Source organism: Balaenoptera physalus, assembly GCF_965194825.1.
Source record: "Balaenoptera physalus genome assembly, chromosome: 11".
NCBI lineage: Eukaryota > Metazoa > Chordata > Mammalia > Artiodactyla > Balaenopteridae > Balaenoptera > Balaenoptera physalus.
This window is the reverse complement of record NC_138896.1, coordinates 28,047,168-28,067,476: the sequence shown is the minus strand read 5'-3', so window position 1 is coordinate 28,067,476 and position 20,309 is coordinate 28,047,168. Positions and strand designations below refer to the sequence as shown.

The 20,309-nt window shown below is 37.0% G+C and overlaps 1 long non-coding RNA gene across 1 annotated transcript in view; it reads right to left on the bottom strand.

Annotated features, from left to right (window-relative positions):
- Nucleotides 1-6,355, bottom strand: part of LOC309637335 — a 229,380-nt gene extending 223,025 nt beyond the window's left edge. The window contains exon 1 of the long non-coding RNA XR_014250484.1: nucleotides 1,198-6,355. This is a non-coding gene — a long non-coding RNA (uncharacterized lncRNA). The remainder of the gene's footprint in view (nucleotides 1-1,197) is intronic.
- Nucleotides 6,356-20,309: the final 13,954 nt, after the last annotated feature.

Sequence of the window (20,309 nt, the reverse complement as noted above, 5' to 3'; positions counted from 1 at the left end):
GCTAAATGTATATCCAGCTCACACCTTTGTGCCATGGCAGCATTTGCTTTCTTAGCATCCGTACAAGTACATAACTTCAGTTATAACAAAGAGCCATATGTACTTAATCTTCCATTTCACAAAAAGTTTTTCCATGTAAATAAGGCATGATATGAATTTCACACAAACTGAAAGGAGAAGAAATGCTGGGGGATGTATATAAGACAACAAATGGCAAGAAATTTAGAGAAACAAGTAGCTAAGCATATGGGAATATCGAGATAACTAAGATCGAAAGTCTTTTGAACAAGGAAATGTTACATAAGCCAGTGCAATTTAAAGTGTGGTCCCCAGGCCAACATCAACTGGGAATTTGTTAGAAATGCAAATCCATAGGCCCCACCAGCTCCACTGAATCAGGATTCTGGGAGCAGAGCCCAGCTATCTGTGTTTTAACAGTTCCTCCTGATGATTCTAAGGAAAGCTAAAGATTAAGAATTATTGCTTCAGGTGACATAAAAAGCAATTGACTGACCCAGAGTTGCAAGGGATAAAGCTTTTCCAGACAAGAGGTTTATGAGCAGTCTCATAGGCAACCTTTCAAAAGAAGATAGATCTAACAAATGCTGTCAAAGAAAATAAATTATGAAAATAAGACATTAAGAAGAAAGACTGTCTTCAGTAAAAGAAATTTAATGCTTGCATATTAAAGGTCAGAGGAAGTAAAGAAGGGATGTGCTAAGGATATTTATGTGCAGTGCCTCTGGGAGTGGAAGTTTCTAAATGGGGATTTGTGAAAGTGAATTAAGTGATTATCAAAAGGAGGAAAGGGGTTTAATAGATTAATCAGCATGAAAGTAGAATTCTTAAAATTAAAGCACCTTAAGTATTTTAAAACAAATCTATTTCTCACTATAAATATTGAATCCTAAATTATATATATATATTTTTTCTATTTCTACTGTCACTATCCTAGTCCAAGTCAACATGTCTTCCACTTGGTTTCTGGCAACAGTATCCTAACCGGTCTTATTGATTACACTTCCTCTCCTCCAATCCAAACACAGCAGTCAGCGTGAATTGTATCATGTCAATTCCTAGCTTATCACTATCCCGATTTTACCATTACATACAATATAAAGTAAAAATTTCTTACCATAAGATGACCCAAACTCTGCCTACTTTTCTGATCTTATCTCAAGTATGTCTCTGACTTACCTCTCTGCTTTGTTTACTTTACGCCAACAGCAGTGGCCCTCAGTATGTTCCTCCAACAGGGCAAACTACTTAGCAGCCTCTCTCCTTGATTTACACACTGTGGGCCCTGCTCAGCATTCAACTCTGTTTTGCTAGGGAACGGTTGGCTGAAACCACTAGCCCTGGCCAGTCATGATAATAACCGCTTGCATAAGTTGTCTCACAACAGGAGGTCCTGATAAGAAGCACAATACTGACAAGCTACTACCAAAACCAACCAGAAGAATTCGGGAGCGGCCAAAATGAGGGAGGAGATGCCAGCCCATAATATATCCTGCCAACCTCCCAGAAATCCTCACACTTGAGTCAGCCTTGACTGAGATACACGCGCCACCAGGAAGGGCCCTGAGTCGGCAGACCAAGTATGGGCACGAGCAAGATTGGCCAGAGATAACTTGGAAGGCTAACCCCACCTCCATAAAACCTGAGACTTCGAGCCACGAAGCACAACAGTTCTGGGCTCCCTTACCCTGCTGCTTTCTGCTCGAGCACCCCTTTTCAATAAAGTCTTTTGCTTTGTCAGTATTTGTGTCTCCTCGGACAATTCATTTCCAAGTGTTAGACAAGAGTCCACTCTCGGGCCCTGGAAGGGGTCCCCCCCAACCCCCGTAATAGTTTTAATACCATATTTGTAGAGAGAACTTTCCTAACTACTCAACCCAATATAATGTCAGTCATTCTGTATTATATCACTTTATTTTTTTCATAACACTATAATTAGCAGGAATTATTTTATTTATTCCTTTGTTTATTTATTGATTGTGTCTTACACCAACAGAAAGTAAAATGCAACAGCCAGGACCTGTGTGTCTGTGGAACCACTTTCTCAGCACTTAAACAATAGAACCCCGGGCACATAAAAGTTGTTCGAAAAATGCTTGTTGAAATATATAAAGTTTTATCTTAACACTATCCTTTTATTATTCATACGTCAACATTCCCCACTGGATTGATAGTTCTTTGAGGATAGAGTTCAAGACATTTTTCTTTTGTGTGCCTCAAACCTAGAAAAATACATGGAATAAGGTAAAATTCTTGATAAATTGATAATCCTGGACAAATTTTTTTGCATTACCCAACGAGTGCATTTACTGGTCAATAAAGTAATTTGAAAACTATATATCACTGCTTTGGGGACTTTGAATAAGCTCATTTATTCAGCTGTAAAAGGAGCCTAACAAAACTATATTATTTCCCTTCCAGAATATTTGTGTTAATGAAATAAAATGCAGTAAAAGTTATGTGAATAAATCTTATCATCAATTTTCTCTTCTTTATTCAAAAGTTATTCTTTTCTTTTATTCCTGTTTCTTGGGCCAGGATTGGCAAAATATAGCCTGCGGGCCAAATCTTGCCCATCACTTGTTTGTGTACAGCCTGAGGGCTAAGAATAGGTTTGACATTTTGAAGTGATTGAAAAGAATCAAAATAAGAATAATGACACATGAAAATTATGTGAAAGTCAAAATTCAGTGTTCATAAATAAAGTTTATCAGCACACAGCCAAAATACTCCACGTATTTCCTATAGCTGCTTTTGTGCTCCAAGGGCAAGGGTGAGTAACTGAGACAGAGACCATATGACTTACAAAGCCTGAAAGGTTTACCATTTGGTCCTTTAGAGAAAAACTGCACAAACCCTTGGTTTAGACCACACCTCATATACATATCAGTCTACCCCTTGCATTTATGCCAATCATGTGCTCCATGGCTGCCGATTGGCCCATATTTACTCTCATAATACCCTCTACTTCCCTAACATAACACACACTCTGCTGTATTAAAAGACTGTGTTTTATTTCATTTTCTGTCTTCTCATTTAGACTATAAACTCCACAAAGGAGAGGATGGGTGGTGAAAATCTAGCACATAATTGTTGCTTATTAATTACTATCTGTGGAAAGACTGAATAAAAAATGAATATGTGTTTGTATTTAAGATATACAAATATATAAAGAATTTTTTCTTTGCCATTTTACCTAAGGGTAACTTGAAAAGGGCTTTACATTCTTACCAACAGGCAAAACTATCACATTATTTAAGAAGTTAAACATTCTCCTTCAATTTGTCAGACGTGACTATTTCATTATGAAAAGAAATTCCAAGTTTCCTTATCACAATATAATTATTGCGTAAGAAACAGAGTTAAGTGCTGAGAGCCATCAGCTTAATTTCTCCCTTATTAATCCCATTCACACATGTAGGGCATTTAATATCTCCCTGTATTGAGCCACTTCTAACTACAAGACACTTGAATACAAGAACTCAGAATGGACAGATTGATGTATCATTAATTATTCTGAAGTATGGTCAAAGACTGAGAGTTAAATCTTTGCAATAGAAAAAGAATCCAGGGAGCCCTGCATCCTGCTTTTATTTTACAAAAATTATTATTTCTCATTATTAGAACTGGAAATATAATGATTTCAGCTAAAAACAGAGTTAAAGTTTAGTCTTTCTTTCCCTATCCAGAGTGACAATGATTAGTGGGGCATCTTTCAGACAATACTAGGGCTCAATTGTAAAGAAAGAGGTGAAGTAAATGAGAAGATTAAATAATTCAAAGAAATGTCAAAAATTTAGATAAATTTACTAAAGAAAGCATAGGTATCTTGAGTTTTTTTCTGATACTGAGATAATGTATAGTACTACTATTCAGATATATGTATAAGTCACCTCTGAAGCTATCTTTTTTACCTTCTGTAATACACTGGGTCTTGGATTTGACCTTGGGGTTTCCAGGGAACACTAAGTGAAAGTCTTGATTTTTCTGGATAAGATGGATACAGTCTATATGGTCTAATCTGTGGATTGCTAGATATCACCTAACTTGGTTAGTATGAGTACGCTCACATTCTATCTTGTTGACCAAAAATACCTACATTCTCATTGTTGATGCTAATTCTAATCCCAGATGTACATACAAGGGTAAATTATATGAAGGCTATCACACCAATAACTATTACTTTCATAGGATTTTTAAAAATATTTCCTACTCCTCCTAGTGAGATGAGCACTCTTGAGCTCCATGCCTTGCTTCTCTAAATAAGTAAGCTGAGCACCACTGTTATTCTGTCTTCAAACAATGCATTATTCCAAGTGACACCAACTTATGTACAGTAAGTCCCCTACATACAAATGAGTTCCTTTCTGAGAGCGTGTTCGTTAAGTCCAATTTGTTTGTAAATTCAACAAAGTTAGCCTAGGTACCCAACTAACACGATCGGCTATATAGTATCGTACTGTAATAGGTTTATAATACTTTTCACACAAATAACACATAAAAAACAAACAAACAAAAAATAAAGAAAACATTTTTAATCTTACAGTACAGTACCTTGAAAAGTACAGTAGTACGGTACAACAGCTGGCATACAGGGGCTGGCATCGAGTGAACAGGCAAGAAGAGTTACTGACTGGAGGAGGGAGAGGAGGTGGGAGATGGTAGAGTTGAAGGACTGTCAGCAATAGGAGACGGAGGGCAAGCTGCAATTTCACTCACACCTGACGTTGATGGCACAGGTTCTGGTTCCTTTCTGGATTCAATTCTATCTACCCTCTTGAAAAAAACGATCCAGTGATGTATGGGTAGCAGCTCTTTTTTTCTCGTCATAAATGATACAGCAGCACTGGACTGCATTCTGAATGGCTGCTGCAACCTTCGTGTACTGTTCTATGTTCGGGTCCTGTGCCTAAAGACTAACAGTGCCTCCTCAAATAAAGAAAATCCTCTTGCTATTTCCTGTGTCGTGAATCTCATCGGTTCTTCAGTTACTTCTTCTTCCTCTTGTCTCTCTTCATCCTTTCTCTGGGCCTCCAATACCATCAGGTCTTCATTAGTAAGCTCCTCATGTTGCACAGCAAGAGTACTGCACAGTAAAGTACACAAAAGCACAACCACTTGTAGAGGATGTACGCACGTGACAATGTACGCCAGACACGTGAACTAACAAGTGACGGGACACTTGAACGAACGTTCGCATCTTTGAAAGCTCTCAACTTGAAGGTTAATATGTAGGGGATTTACTGTATTGTACTGTGATGAAATAGATGAATCCAAAAGCGCAAGAAATTTGAGCCACCTGACCCCCTCCCCCACAAGAAGTGAAAACTAGGATGAAAGAAACCTACCTTGCCACCCAGAGGTTGGCTGTAGGCACACAGATTTGTTTAGAGGTCTGTGGGGTGTGAATAACTCAGTTTATCTGAGGACATACCTTACCTCAAAAAGTCAGATTATTTCTAAAAACAGGCAGCGTGTAAGCCAGAATTCACATGGATTTACTACTCCAAATGCACTTCAGATCCAAGAGCTGTGAAACTAAATTGAAGAAGGATTTCCTGATTTGTTCAATATCACACATTTAATAATTACATGGCTCTGGACCTGGTCTCTGGTGTTAGGAGAACAAAGGATCAATCTGGAATCTGTCCCTTTAGTATTTATGGTTTTTTGAAATAGTTGAGACAAAGGACTATGCACTTAACCCCAGGGTGGGTGCTGGCCAGGCTGAAGGTCCAGAGAGACTTTCAAAATCTCCCATTCTAACTTCACACCGTGAAAGAAAAATGCTGCCTGCCATATCAGTAGACAAAGGATGTTGCAGCCATCAAGCCACTACAGCCAACCCAACGGTGAGCCCTGAGGGGACTCAGGATGGAGAAAGCAGGATCCTGGCCCTAGATAGCTAAGGTGCGTATCAAAGGAATGATTTCAGTGAACCCAGACTCTTGCATCTTCCCATACCTAGAGAAGAGCTAAATTCATTAACTTGAGATATCTTGTTTTCATACATTAACAGTAATCTTTTGATGTTCTGACTACTTGGTCTTTGTTACAAAACTCCTATATCCTGGTTCCTCCCTCACCTCTTCAGAGCAGTCCCTTAGTGCTGAGAGGCTGTCTCCCAGGCTTAAGTCCTCAGAAAGCCCATTGAATAAAATATAATTCTCAGCTTTTAGATTGTGAATTTTTTTTCAGTTGACAAAAACACCAATTGCAAAGCATCCTGTATTTATGTCTTTGGCCCATATCCTTTTTTCTTGATACCCAGTCTCTGAATGCCAAACTTATGAAGAGGCTTGGGAATGTTGATGTAGACACAGATATTAAAAGAAATATATGGGATGTAACATGAATGCACAGCTTTTTGCCCTATTTTACTGGGAAAAAATATGCAATTCAGATAAAAGCAACTACGTAGCAAACTTAGTTTTTTAATAATAAGCCCTACATGAATCCATAGAAAAGGGAAAAGAAAAGACCTAAATAATGGTTATTGAGCTGAAAGAACTGGTAGTACTGAACACATTTCTTTTGATAGTTATTTGAAAACTTTTTTTTTTTATTTTACTGCATAGAGAATGGTCTAATTATTTTTTCTTCGAAAAGGTATCTATAATCTCAGAAACCATCAGATCCCTGATTATATTTAATCAACACTAGAACTTCCTGTTGGAAATAAATGTTGAAAGTCCCACCATATTAGCAGCAATCTCACAGAAGCCTGATTGTTTTAACTCTTTCACTTTAAGGCCTGTGGCGGGGGGGGCGGGGAAATGTTGTTCTCAATAAGTTTCCTTCCTTTAGTTATAAAACTCCTGAACATTCCTAATTAACTCTATCTTTGCATATTTAAGGGTTATGGAACTCCGCTCTTTTTTCTATTTTTTTAACCAAATTCTCTCTAGGGAATGGCATAAGAACTACAGGCTTTGGGGAAAGATTTACCAAGAGTAAAGTTAAAAGGATATTGGGAACTTTAGAAAAATGTACCACATTAAGGACTTTATTTTTAAGTCAATTTCCTAGGCCTACCTAGACTCAAATTGTTATAGCTTATTCAACAGAAAAAGAAAACTAGAGTAGAAAATTTAGTCGATTGTACAAAGCACAAATTAGCTACTGATAAAACTTAGGTTTCCTGATACCAAAATTGCTAATTATTCCACGTATCAGTACAATATCATGTTTCAGTATTAGACAGTACTAAGTAATGCCTAATATCTCTACAGTGCTTTATACTTTATAAAGGTAATTTAATGTATTTTATCCTTTTCAAATTTGCATAAAAACTGCAGAAGCTAGTTGAACTATATCAATCATGTAAGCAGTTTTGGGGAGGAAAGAGCTCTTCGCAGTAGGCCCCTTTTGTCTTGACACTAACCTTAAACCAGGCATCCCCATACGCTACTCATCTCTGGCCCTAGCACACCTTTCAGATCTTTTGATAACACAACACATTGCCTAACTGTTGGTTCTTTCCGTAGATGAAGGAAGTAGAAATGAAGAATGAGTAATTAACAGATGACCAGATCTCTTCTCTAGCTTCCCTTTCAGTAGTTTTGCGAACAAACTGTGTGAACAAGAGAGCATCTAAAGAAAAATCACGAGAAGTCGACAAGGCTGCACACAAGCCGGCGCACAGTGGGGGACGGCGACGACTCCGACCCCCATCTCAATGCTTAACTGAGATTACTTCCCTTTTTCCCTTTAAAAACTTTCATGGCTGAGCAGAATCTTCGGAGGTGGCTTTTGGGGGACACTGAGTGTACCATCTCCCCAGATTGCCAGCATTCTGATTAAAAGCAACTTTCTTTTTTCTACCAACATTTGTCTCTCTCTGTCTGATTTTTTTGAGCAGCGCACAGCTGGACCTGAGTTCGGTAAAAATCATCGGATCTAATTTTACAAGTGAGGGGGAAAAAAAGGGCCCAAGCAGGTTTGGTGACAAATGCCACGTAGTACGTACACAAACTAGAATTATTTCTTCCTATTTCATTTCAGTGCTGTCAGTTCAATGTCTAAAATATCTACTGGATATGCACCTGGTAGGCACCTGTCCTATTGGAAGTGAGTCTGCTTGTCCTAAAATTATGCAAAAACCACTACATTCATCTTATTGTAGATTTTTTTTTTTAACCTGTGAAGCTGGGTTACAAACAAAAGGCCCCACAGAGTCAAAGGGAAAAAGAACTTACCTCTCTGTGAAGTACAGCACTTTCCCCCGACTGAATTTTTGATTTGAGGTAAGAGATTGAGATTGATAGCTTTCTTTTTTAATGTTTTAATTGTGCTTTTTGTTTATTTTTTAGTTGTCTCTTAGAACGATCTCTTTATTTTCCTAATATAAGTTAGGAAACAAAGAGTTACCATTGGATAGAAAGCCTGCTCTGCCTCTTACTAAATTTAGGATCTTGGACAAGTTACCTTCCTTCTTTAAGGTTCATTTGCCTCGTCTACAAAATACTCAAGTGGGTATCTCAAAGATTTCAAATGAGAAGAAACAGGAGGGGATCAATAGAAGATATATGTCAATAAATAAGTATATTAATCATGAGGATGATAATGAGGAGGCGAAGACGAAGAATGCACAGCAGATAAATAGATACTGAGAAAGTATAGGGTGCCTTCTGTTCTGTTCTTGTTTTTCATGACATCTCTAGAGTTGCCTGCTTCAAAGTGACCTCCAGCTAAAACTGGAATGCTCACTTCTCTCATTTACATCCGGAAATCAGGATCTAATTTGGAAGTCAATAGAAGTCATGTGTGGCATAAAAATTATAGAAAGAAGATGCAAATACAAATATAACAGCTAGAAAACATATTAACTGTTCCTCAAACAATTCACAGAATGGCTCTGTCAATGCAAACTTATTTAGGAGTGACTATAATTTCTCAAAAGTTAACAGGATTGTTACTGTCCATTAATTTTGGCCAATGGTTTTTAAATGTCCTTGCATAAAATAAAATGAATTTAAACAGCAGTTAAATTACTAAAGAAACCTGTTAACTGGGAATTTTTTAACAGTTAATTATAGCCAGTGGAGTATTTTAAAAAGTCATTTGTTCTGCTCAATTGGAGTAAGAAGATTTTGCTCCACTCCACAATTTAAGTATCCCATAAATTTGTTTCTAAATGTTCAGAACAATAAAAAGGTACATTACACATTATTATATAGGCTCCAAATTACGGGGTGAATAAATAAAAAAAAAAAGATTACATGTGGTAAGGAGACATCTAGGATGGTTCTTAATGATTCCACCTTCTCACTAGTAATCTTTATTTATTAAATAGTGACTAAGTGTCTCTTTCACAATGTTTGCATAAGAGTAAATCCAGAATGTTTTTCAAAGTATTTGTTATGTATACAGGAAGTGAAGCTAATTTTGAAATTTTATTTTGGGGAATGACATGTCATATCTGAATATGAAAAGAAATGAAGGGTCAAGTTAAAGGTCGTATCCTATTTAAAATGTTAATATGTGACAGACTGAATTAAGAAAAATGCAAATTTATTTCAACTGAATGGAAAGCAAACAATGGGATCTCAATTCTAGTTTGGTAAATTCCATTATGTTTTCTCTCAAGGGCTATTTAAATTTTCCTGAAATTTCTCCATAGCAAGTGAATTGTAATTTATTTTAAGTTAGCACCTGTTCATAAAACAAAAAACATATTTAGTGGAACTAAGATCATGGTCACAAAATGGAAATGACAGAAATAGGAATTGCTTCTGTAAATGACTTTACAGAATGAACGCCCTGTGATAGGTAACATACCTACACTCTTCTTAGGCATATGCCATATTTTTAAAACTCTCCAGAATTTCAATTATACAAAGAACTCTTTTGTTATACTTTTCGTAGGCTGTCATTAATGAATGAGTGGGTTGTCTGAATAATGAGATGCTTTCTAGTTGCATTCTCAGTTGAGATTATGATAGGATTGTCATCTGAAAGAGATATGATTTCAAAATTGTTGGATAACAGAGGAGGAAGAACCTGGTCCAGGAAAGCACAAGATACAATCCACCTTGGCTCTTAGTGACTTTATGATGTGCACTTCACATTGAAGCCATTGCAGATTGACCTAAGGGCACTTCATCTATTCTTAGCAATGCCAGAAGATCAACTAAGCTTGAGTCCATAAAGAAAAAAGGCTTTATTAATCAAGTGTATTTAAGACTGTTTTATTTCATTCTCTGTGTTTTTAAAGATATGACAGATGGCAATCTTGAAGGTTTTCCAATAATGAAAAATATTCATTTACAACTGAGCCAGTACCCACTGATAAAAGGCGAGGCCTTGAGAGTTAGAAAAGCTGTCTTCTCTTAGGCTCCAGACAGTAATCAGTAAGACTGAGCAATGTTATGAGTGACAAAAATCCATTAAGACTCAGGTCTGTGGCAAAACTATAATTGAGGCTATAACCTTTCCACCTATTAGTTATCATGGCTTATAGTAGCATGTGAAAAAGAAAAGCACGGCAGAGAGGAAAGAAATAAATAAATGAGATTTGAAAAATCTACACAAGGATGAACTTTAATACATATTGGCTCATGGAACTGTGTGGAAATAGATCAAAAGCCAAATAAGTATTTGAGGCAGTTTTATTGGCAGTGAAACCAGACACATGAACTAAAAAAAGCTTATGATTGTTGGAGCCTTAAAAAATCTTTACACCCACTACTGTGCTCCAAATTAGCATGGGCTGGACACATGTTGTGTAAGCTGTGTGGCCTTCAAGAAAGGCTTCTTCCCCTTCAGATATTAACATGATATCTCAGATACTGATCAACTTCAAATATTGACATGAGAGGTGGCGAGTCATTTTCCTCGTAATTTATAGAGTACAGGACCACAAAGAGGCACCTCCAGGTCTTGAGAGAGAGAGAACCTCACATTTATTATGAGATGTGGGCCCTCAATTGGGATGCACCAACTAGATGGGAATTTGGAAGATAATCCTTCTGGAGAAGGTAAGTGTGTTTTATATCTGGGAAGAAGATAAATTAGATAACAAAAAGGTGGGCTAAGGAAGAGATTGGCCAGCTGATCACAAAATAATACCCATTCTCTCCTGGGCACAGTATTAGACCACATTTCTCAGTCTGCCTTTCAGTAGGTTGTACCTGGAATGAGTTCTGTCCACCCGAACGTGGGCTGAAGTGATGTACACCATTTCCACATCTGGCCTCCATGCTCTCTCCTCTCCCCACCTACTGGTGGACGTTGATGACCTGGGTGACCTCGAAAGCCAAGTGTGGAAGATGCCAGAGACTCTGCATCAGTTTGTGTCCCTAAATGATTGCAGAGAACACAGCTTCCCCTACCCCTGCCTTGACCATGAATTGGATTTTACATGAATGAAAAATTTAGTTGTGTTGTACTATGGAGATGTTGTGGGGTTGTTTTTTTTTCTTAGTGGCAGCTATCTTCACCAGAATTAATATAAAAACAAGTCATTTGTGGGTATATATGTCCCAAAAACTATATCTCCATGACTTTTATTTTTTCTGTATATATATGATGCTTTTTGATTAGCGACGGTTCTTAATTTTGACATAGTTGAATTCGTAAATTTTTCCCTGTGGAGTTAATTCTGTCTGACCTGCAGAGAAGAATCATCACTGACCATTTCTGATGATGTCGGTGCTCCTCTCGCCAGTGCATCCCCAATATCTTTGGTAAATGGTTTGGCCTCTGGGCCCTCCTGTGGAACATAATCTTCTGATGGGTCTCTTGGCCTCACATAATATATCTGATTCAGAATACCCACTTCCAGGGGCTCTTGAATCCTTCCCCACCACCTACAATGGCAATTCAGGCAGTTGCCTTTCACTCACCATGGGTTACCATTTTCTCCAGGCTCCCAAGGGCCACCCTAGGAGTAAACAACATATCCCGAGATATATATTCAAAACTAAACATCATATTATAATTTATCGTTAGTTTAAAGGACTTGGATAGCATGTCCGGGCTTAAAGCATTGGAATCCTTTCTGTACTACATATGTGGTTGGGGTGAGGCGTTAAGGGATGGAGACTAGAGATTAGAATAGTTTCATACTACTAGTGAGTCATGTATATTTAATGGAATTTGATGTAAAGTTGAGTTCATAAGGAATTGGTAAGGTTATAATAGAAAAACTTCACTATGATACCATGGAGGCTTATGTGCTTGGTGTTTATTTTAACTAAGTGAACACTGATGGGTTCACTGAAATTAGCTATACTCGCTTGGACCTCACTAAAATTTTGAGTTATGATTTGTGATAGTTATGACTGTTATATTAAATCAGTAAGACCAATTAATTTTCTCATTCCATATAAATACAAGTTTACTTTTGATAACATTAATTTTTATTCTAAGAGTTTGTCTGACTAAAGAAGTTATCTTACAATATGAGAATTAGAAAGGAGATACAGTCCAGGACTCAAGATCTATTCCTGGTAATTCATGTGATGTTAATAGTCTTCATACTTTTCAAAATAATTTTTTTTTAAGATTTAAAAAAATCTCATGCTGCCAATTAAATTGCCCCATCCCTGCAGATGCTGTTTTTAATTTATGAGATGTCTAATAGTGTTTTTAAAAATATTAAACGTGTGCTTCATCAGAACCTATTTGTAATGAAATTAAAGCAATTAAGTAATTGGAAAAGCATGTCTGAACATGATGAATAAATTCTTCTGAAAGAAATAATTTGTTTAATATTAATATATTAAAATATGAATATGTAGCTAATTTTTGTCAACCTCACAGTTTTCACTTATTTGGCAACATAAACTTATCCAAATACTAATATCCAAGGTAAAGGTTGGTTCACCACCCTCATCTATTTATCTCACTTCAAGTACTCACCTTTTTTAGCCACTAAGGAAACAATATATAAACAGAAATAAGCTACTGGTACAAATACTCAGTATTTCAAACCCTTCCTTTCAGGCTTACGACTGCCAGTACAATCAACAATTCATCATTCTGGATGTTAGAAATAAAACATCCAGCTTTTAACCATTTGCCTGTGGTGAGGGGAAAAGGGGGAGAAGTATCACCATATTGGAAATAGCAACATTGTTTACAAAGAGAAGTATAGTGAGAAACTACAAAGTACAAAAGTGGTTTGTTATTCTCTTTTGCCTTTTCTGGTATCCTGAAATGGCCCTTGAACCCACATCAGAGACTACCAAGTCCTAGTAGCAACAGTCTAGCTCTTTAATGCTCTAACCTGAATGCACTCAAGTGTGTGAAACATTTTTTTAAATGATTCGTGTTTAAGATATTAAGTTTGTACTTCCGGGAACGACTAAGAGCCATACTGAGAAGGGATATATTACGGTAATGAAATGTGAGGTAAGAGCATTTTAATGTAAGCATCTAAATGTAAGACTCCTCAATAACATTTTCCCAGAACTTCTGCAAGTAGAAACATGGGGAGTTCATTTTCATAGATCACTGAGATTCTCGATACATTGTAATGAAGAAATGTCTAAGCTGGTTGAGCTCTAGGGAGTGATTATGTGTCCTTGAAGAATAATGTGAATGTGGTTTCTTCAGTCTCGGGTAGTGGTCCCATCCGATGCCCATTCACAATCCACAACCTTTACGATGGGTCCCAGAGTAGGTCCTGAGCCAATCCTGACAGAGGCAAGAGCCATCAGTGTGTCAGCCCTAGCTTCTGATGGGGCTTCATTAACTTATCCACTTGGATTTGGTGCCTGCTGACTGATATATTTATTTTGGTCTTTGCTTGTTTGCTTCATAAAGGTAATATTACTTTCAAAAATATTAAGAAACTCCTGAAAGAGAAACTGTGACCATGTTACAAGCAGAATAGTATTACTTTTACTATACTCTATCCTGGTCAGATCCCATCCCAAACATGTGTTGAGAGTATTATGAAATAAGGAGTATTCTATAGTTGGATTTTGTCTCTAGTTAGATTAGAAAGGCTTCCTAACTCTGGAATGTTCTGCCTATTTTTCACTGCTATTTGAAATTTCTCCCATTTTACTAGAGGTCCAGATCCAACTGTATCCTCTGTGAAGCCTTCTTATTACTTCTAGCCCACAGTTAATGTTCCTATTTTTCAATTGCTAAAGCACATTGTTTCAACTTTTTTTTTTTTTTAATTTATTTATTTATTTATTATTTATTTTTGGCTGTGTTGGGTCTTCGTTTCTGTGCGAGGGCTTTCTCTAGTGGCGGTGAGCGGGGGCCACTCTTCATCGCGGTGCACGGGCCTCTCACCATCGCGGCCTCTCTTGTTGAGGAGCACAGGCTCCAGACGCACAGGCTCAGTAGTTGTGGCTCACGGGCCCAGTTGCTCCGCGGCATGTGGGATCCTCCCAGACCAGGGCTCGAACCCGTGTCCCCTGCATTGGCAGGCAGACTCTCAACCACTGCGCCACCAGGGAAGCCCTGTTTCAACTTTTAATTGGATAATTATTAAAGAGTTTTCATTAAATTTTTATATGTGTGTGTCATCTCACAAGTGAGACTTATGTGCTAGTCTCTATTATTTCTTTTCTTATTATTTTTTCTTTGCTGTTGCAAATAAGCAAAGCCCAAGAGAATAAATAACATATTAATTAGCGGGGACCAGATCTGAGTGGGGAAGTGAATATGAAGCCCCATCAGAAGTTAGGCCTGACTCACAGAAGGCTCCAACCTCTATCAGGATTGGCTCAGGACTCACTATTAGGGTTGTGGGTTGTGAACGCACGTAAGATGGTACAACTACCACAGGCTGAAAACCTAATTCATATTTACCTTTAAGGATTCACAATCACTCCCCAGAACTTAACCAGCTTAGATTTTTCTTCATTAGGATTTATAAAGAACCCCATGATCTTTAAAATGAGCTACCTGTGTTTCTATTTGTAGAAGTTCCAAGAAATTTTCATTTACTGGGGGGTCTTACATAAAAAAGCTCTTACCTCACATGTCATTACCATATCACGTCCCTTCTTAGCATGGCTCAACAGACTTTCACCTAAACTGTATTTAATACAGGTCTCATATATGAGTAAACGTCTTCCTATGCATTTAAATCTATGATATTTCATTCCTGGTTCTACTTACTAATTCTATAATTAAGAATGTATATGGAAATTACCTAAGGGAAGTCTATTCAAATTTCTGGAATTAACTTCTCTTATTATTGGTACCAAGATGGAAAAAAAGAGAAGATCGGCCATCAAAGTGGGAATAAAATCACTTGAACGATGTTGAAAACATAGCTCATGGTGGCGGATTAAAAAAGGACCATGAATCCAGGATTAAATTCAACTTCACAGCAAGGGACAATCACTTTTAGGTTTGTATACATTGTTTCTTGTTGCTTCTAGCTTTTTGGCTATTCCACCAATTCCCAGCAGGAAGAGAAAGAAAGATAAAGGATATTTGTAATTTCACTGTGATTCTGAGAGACTCATTCTCTTTTTACCATGAAGAGCAGTGTTTCTCAGACTTTAAAGTACATAAAAATGCCCTGAAGAGTTTAAGAATCAAACTCTAAGGCCCTACCCACAGAGATTCTGATTTGGCCAGTCTCAGATGGGGCCCGCGAGTCTGCATTTTAACAAGAACCTGAGAATCTGAATGCAGGTGGTCACCATTAGCTCAAAGGTTTTTGCTTCCAAAATACTTCCCAAAATAATATTATTTCACGTATGACTGAACTGGCTGCACCACTAACTGGGTATGTCAAAATATATATATATCAAGGATTAATTTTTTCTTTGGTTATCTGTACTTCCCATGTGCTCCGCGTCGCAATTCTTTCTGAGGCTCAGATGGCTACCATGGCGTCAGCATGGAAAAAAACAATGAACCTAGAGGAAAAAGTATGCTTGGTAGGCATTACAGTGTCATTTTGTACAGCCATAGATATTGCTTTTCCTTATGTAAAATAGCTAATAACTTCCCTGCCTGGGTTGCTGAGACTAAAATAAGAAAATGTGTGTGAATCATTTTAGTAAATTTAGTACGTCAAGTAGTAAATTTACAAAACATAGTAAAAGGAAAAATATTCTTATCCATAGCACTGTTTCTTTTGAAAGAATATAGCCCCTCTGATTACCAATAGCAAGTTTAAAGACTAAAACTTGTTGGAAAATTTAACAAAGCAACAGGTGCCGAAAATGTTCCAGACTATATTATCTGATCAACGATTAAGTATTTTACACCCAGGAAAAATTTCCTATTACATTTTTTTAAGAGAAGCATTCACCTTAGGAAAAATTCTCTATTTTTCCCCCCTTTGGGAATTTGCATTAATCTACAATTTATCCATTGCTATATTTTTCTATGTGAAAAAAATAATAGAGTACATAAATTTCATCAACCTGAGAGCTATACCACAATATGTTGAAACAGAGCTGAATATAGAATACACAGATATTGTTTTAACCTAATGCTTTAATCCAGATCTTTGCTCTTAAGAGTACTTTGGTTTTCACTTTTGAACAACTCTAAATAATTTTTGCAAGCACTTTACCAAACCAGTCAATGCACAGCTCAGGGCACAGAGAGGCCTGTGTTATAGAAAATGCCAGACCAATCTGTGGCATCCACAGAGAAGCCTGAACAGTCTTCATAGTCACAGTGAAGTACTTCTAAGAAGGGGATGAGTCTCAAAGTGACTCAATAAGGCAAATGCCAACTACCTGGCCTCAACACAGCAGGATCATTTCATATTTTGAATATTTCCTAGAGTTGTGGCTTTTAGAACAGCCCTCACAGACACATCACTTGCATTTTCATTTTCATTCCCCAGACCTTTACTATATGACCTAGGTAAGGTATTTGGGGCATAGTATTCAAAAGCAAAAAAAAAAATGAAGACAATAAGACAATATTCTAACAAATGTTCAGAATAAGAGCTATCTTCAGAGTAATGCTGTCTGTGACTTCAGCTGCAGAAACAAAAGCCTTAGCAAGATTTTACAAGGTGGTAAGTTGTAAGACACCCTTTCTGCTTACAGAAGAAAAAAACAATATCCAAAGAGATTTTTAAAATTTATCCAAAAATTAAAATCTGATTAGTGATTAGCCTCTCTTGAATCTTTCTGTTTTTTTTTCTTCTATAAAGATGACTAAAAATTATTCAGGAAGTATATAGTTTAATTTTAACATTCCAAATTCTTTAGGTGAAAATTCTTTTGAATTCCACTTCTAGTGTAACTTTTACACAATTTGAACTCAACGGAACATGTTGAACTAGAAGATCAAGGCTGAGCTACTGAGTCAGAAGTTCCTGTTTTCAAACTCCAAATCCCTGAAACTGAGCTTCAATTTCCTCATATGTAAAAAAACATACTAATCCATATGTTCTGGCATAATTTTAAGGTCCAACTGAGATAATGTATCTGAAAACATTTTGAGGACTGCTTGACACACTGCAGGTAATAAGTGGTATTTTTCTATTTTTTACACTAATGATTGATGAAAACTTGAAAGTATAATGGAGGAATCATAGTTCAGGCATAAAAAAATGCAGCCGTTGAGGATCTGGTCTCAGACACATCCCTGCACCACTGAGAACTTGCATTTTCTCTGAACTGTATCAAAACCAAGGACATCACGAAGAGCGTTTAGAACAACATCCGCCAGCTGCAACCTTATGATCTCAAGGTCCTGCCTTGTAACTTCGCAACCATTTCAGAGCCCAACCAATCCTTGCTTAATAAGCACCCTTACTTCTTGCCAGCTCCAATTATAATTCTTGACAAACAACTTCTGTAACTAACTGTGGCCTTGCCGTTTTTGCCTTTATAAGCTTCCTCCATTGTGTAGTTCAGTGGAACACAATTCAAGTGCTTCTTGAATCTGTCTCCCCTGGGCTGCAGTCTTAACAAACCTCAAATAAAAGCCTCTTTATTTCAATCGGGTCTCTTTCTGAGATTTTGGTTGATATGATCACATTATCAGATATAGATTTCTGTCAACATATTCTGTTTTAAAGTATAACACAACTACAGAATATCAGAAAATATAAATGGCCAATATATGCCCAGTAAACTGAGAGGAGGAAAATTTAGTATATGAAATTCAACATAGAGAATGCTTTTCTGAAACTGAGATATGAGTGGCAGGGAAATGAACCAAGTGTGCAGGTTCCACCATGTAAGAGCTCACACAGCATCTCTGAGCCTCAGTTTCAGTATCCATAAAACAGTAATGATAATATTTACCTCTGTCATCAATCAGAAAGAAGAAAGTCTTTGCTAATTGGATACTGCTATATGAATATGTTAATTTTACCCATAATTTAAAAAATTGCAGAGTAATTTAAATGTAGGTGAAGTAAACGTCTGCATTTCATACATTTGGACTGCATAAAATTTTTCTTTACCTCACCCCCTTTTGGGGGATTTTGCAGAACTGTAAGGGGAGTGAAATATTAATACATTTTAGAAAACCGTATTTTGTTATAAATTACTATAGCACTTTATGTACAAATACAAGTTGAAATAAAGAAGTATGTAAGTTTGGACACTTGTGTATCTCATTCAGTTTATTTCATAGTCCTAAGGTATGTGGTAGGTTGTATTTTCCAAAAAGCTCACAGCAATAATTTCCATCTCATATGTTTCTTTACAATGTTACCTTGACTTGGCTCCATCAAGATGGGGAGTTTAGCCCTATCTTCTTGAATGTGCGCAGGCTTGTAACTACTTTGGGTAAGGTGGAAATGACACAGTGTTTCTGAGACTAGGTCATAAAAGGAACCAGCAGCAAGTTCCCTTGCCTGCTGGAACACTTATCTTGGAACCTTGGCCCCCATGGCCTATCCTCAGGCCAACATCCTGTGGGGAAGTCACAAGGAGATCTTGTCTAGGTGCTCTAGTCAGCATTACTAGCCTTCGAGTCATCCTAACACGGGTGCCAGACATGTGGATGAACGAGCCTTCAGAGGATCCCATGCTCTAGCTGCCAATTAACCCCCACCTTCAAGTCTTGGAAATGGAGCTCCCAGGCGTTTTGGAAGCAAGCCTTGGTGCTGTGTTTGATTCTTGTTGCCTCAGAAATCTGCCAGCCTGATAAAAATGGCTGTCTTCAGTTGCGAATTTTTGGTTACTTGATTATGCGGCAAGAGTTGCTGGAGCAGGATATTTAAGCACCCTAATGTTCTTCTAATGAATGTAATACAAATGCAATACTGAAGTTATTAATAGAACAAGAATGTCTTTTACATTGGCCAGAGCTACGTCAGAAATAAATGATAAACTTACTCACTGGGTTGTGAGTTATTAAAACAAATTAGGAAAAGTGATTCTGAAATAATCAAACAAGACACATTTGAAGAATCAGATTTAAGTGGTCTCTCTGGAGGGATTCAAGGAATATCTTATTAGTTAGAGGATAAATTAGGTTAACTCTAAAAATTCCTCCCAAGCCTGTGCTCCTCTGACTGTTACAGGGAGTGTGTCAAGGATCTATGGTATTCACCCGTAATGGAATGTAACACCAAGCTTTGTTTGGTGGATTAAGAAGTATAAGAGATATCCCAAAGTGTCATTTATGCTGTATCCTCAGGTGTCTCAGCATTGGGCCTGCTGGATAATATATAGAGGGGATTTCCTTAGGTAAATATTTTCTCCTCTAGAGAGTAACTGAGCTACAATTCAGACATTTCAATAAGTCAGGACCATACATACAACATCCCACAAAGTTCACATGAGAATTGCTAGTTCAGTTTGATTTTGAAAACTAATAAAATTGCAACCTCAATTTGATTTTGGATCTACAACATAGAAGAAAATTGCTTTAGGTGATGTGTATTTATTCTTTTATTCAATATTTACCCTTATTGCTACTTTCTCCTGATAATATTTCTAAAACTGTTTCTTTATTAAGCCCTTACATTATTTCTATTTTTGTATTATAAAGCATGTTGTGAAAAATAATACTATCTGAATTGTTCACTTAGTATAATCATTGGGAGGGGAATACAGGGTCAAAGCTTAAAGTCTATTTTTTAGTCTATCAATTTAAATATTGTTCTATGATGCTTGCAAATGAATTCTGATTTCTTTTTAGGGTCCAAAAGCTAAACACAAATTGGAAATAGACAGAGTTCCCTCCACTCTGTAGAAGTTAATGACTATTTCTTATGCTAGGTCCTAGTAAATTTGGGGTTCGTGAGTATTCTATGAAATAAAAACCCGAAGTTCCTATAGTCCAGTCCAAAATACTGTGATTCTTCTTCCTTTGCTCTGATGAATGATTATACAGTCCAGACAAACCTGGAATACTCATTTTTATAAATTGAATCACAGGCT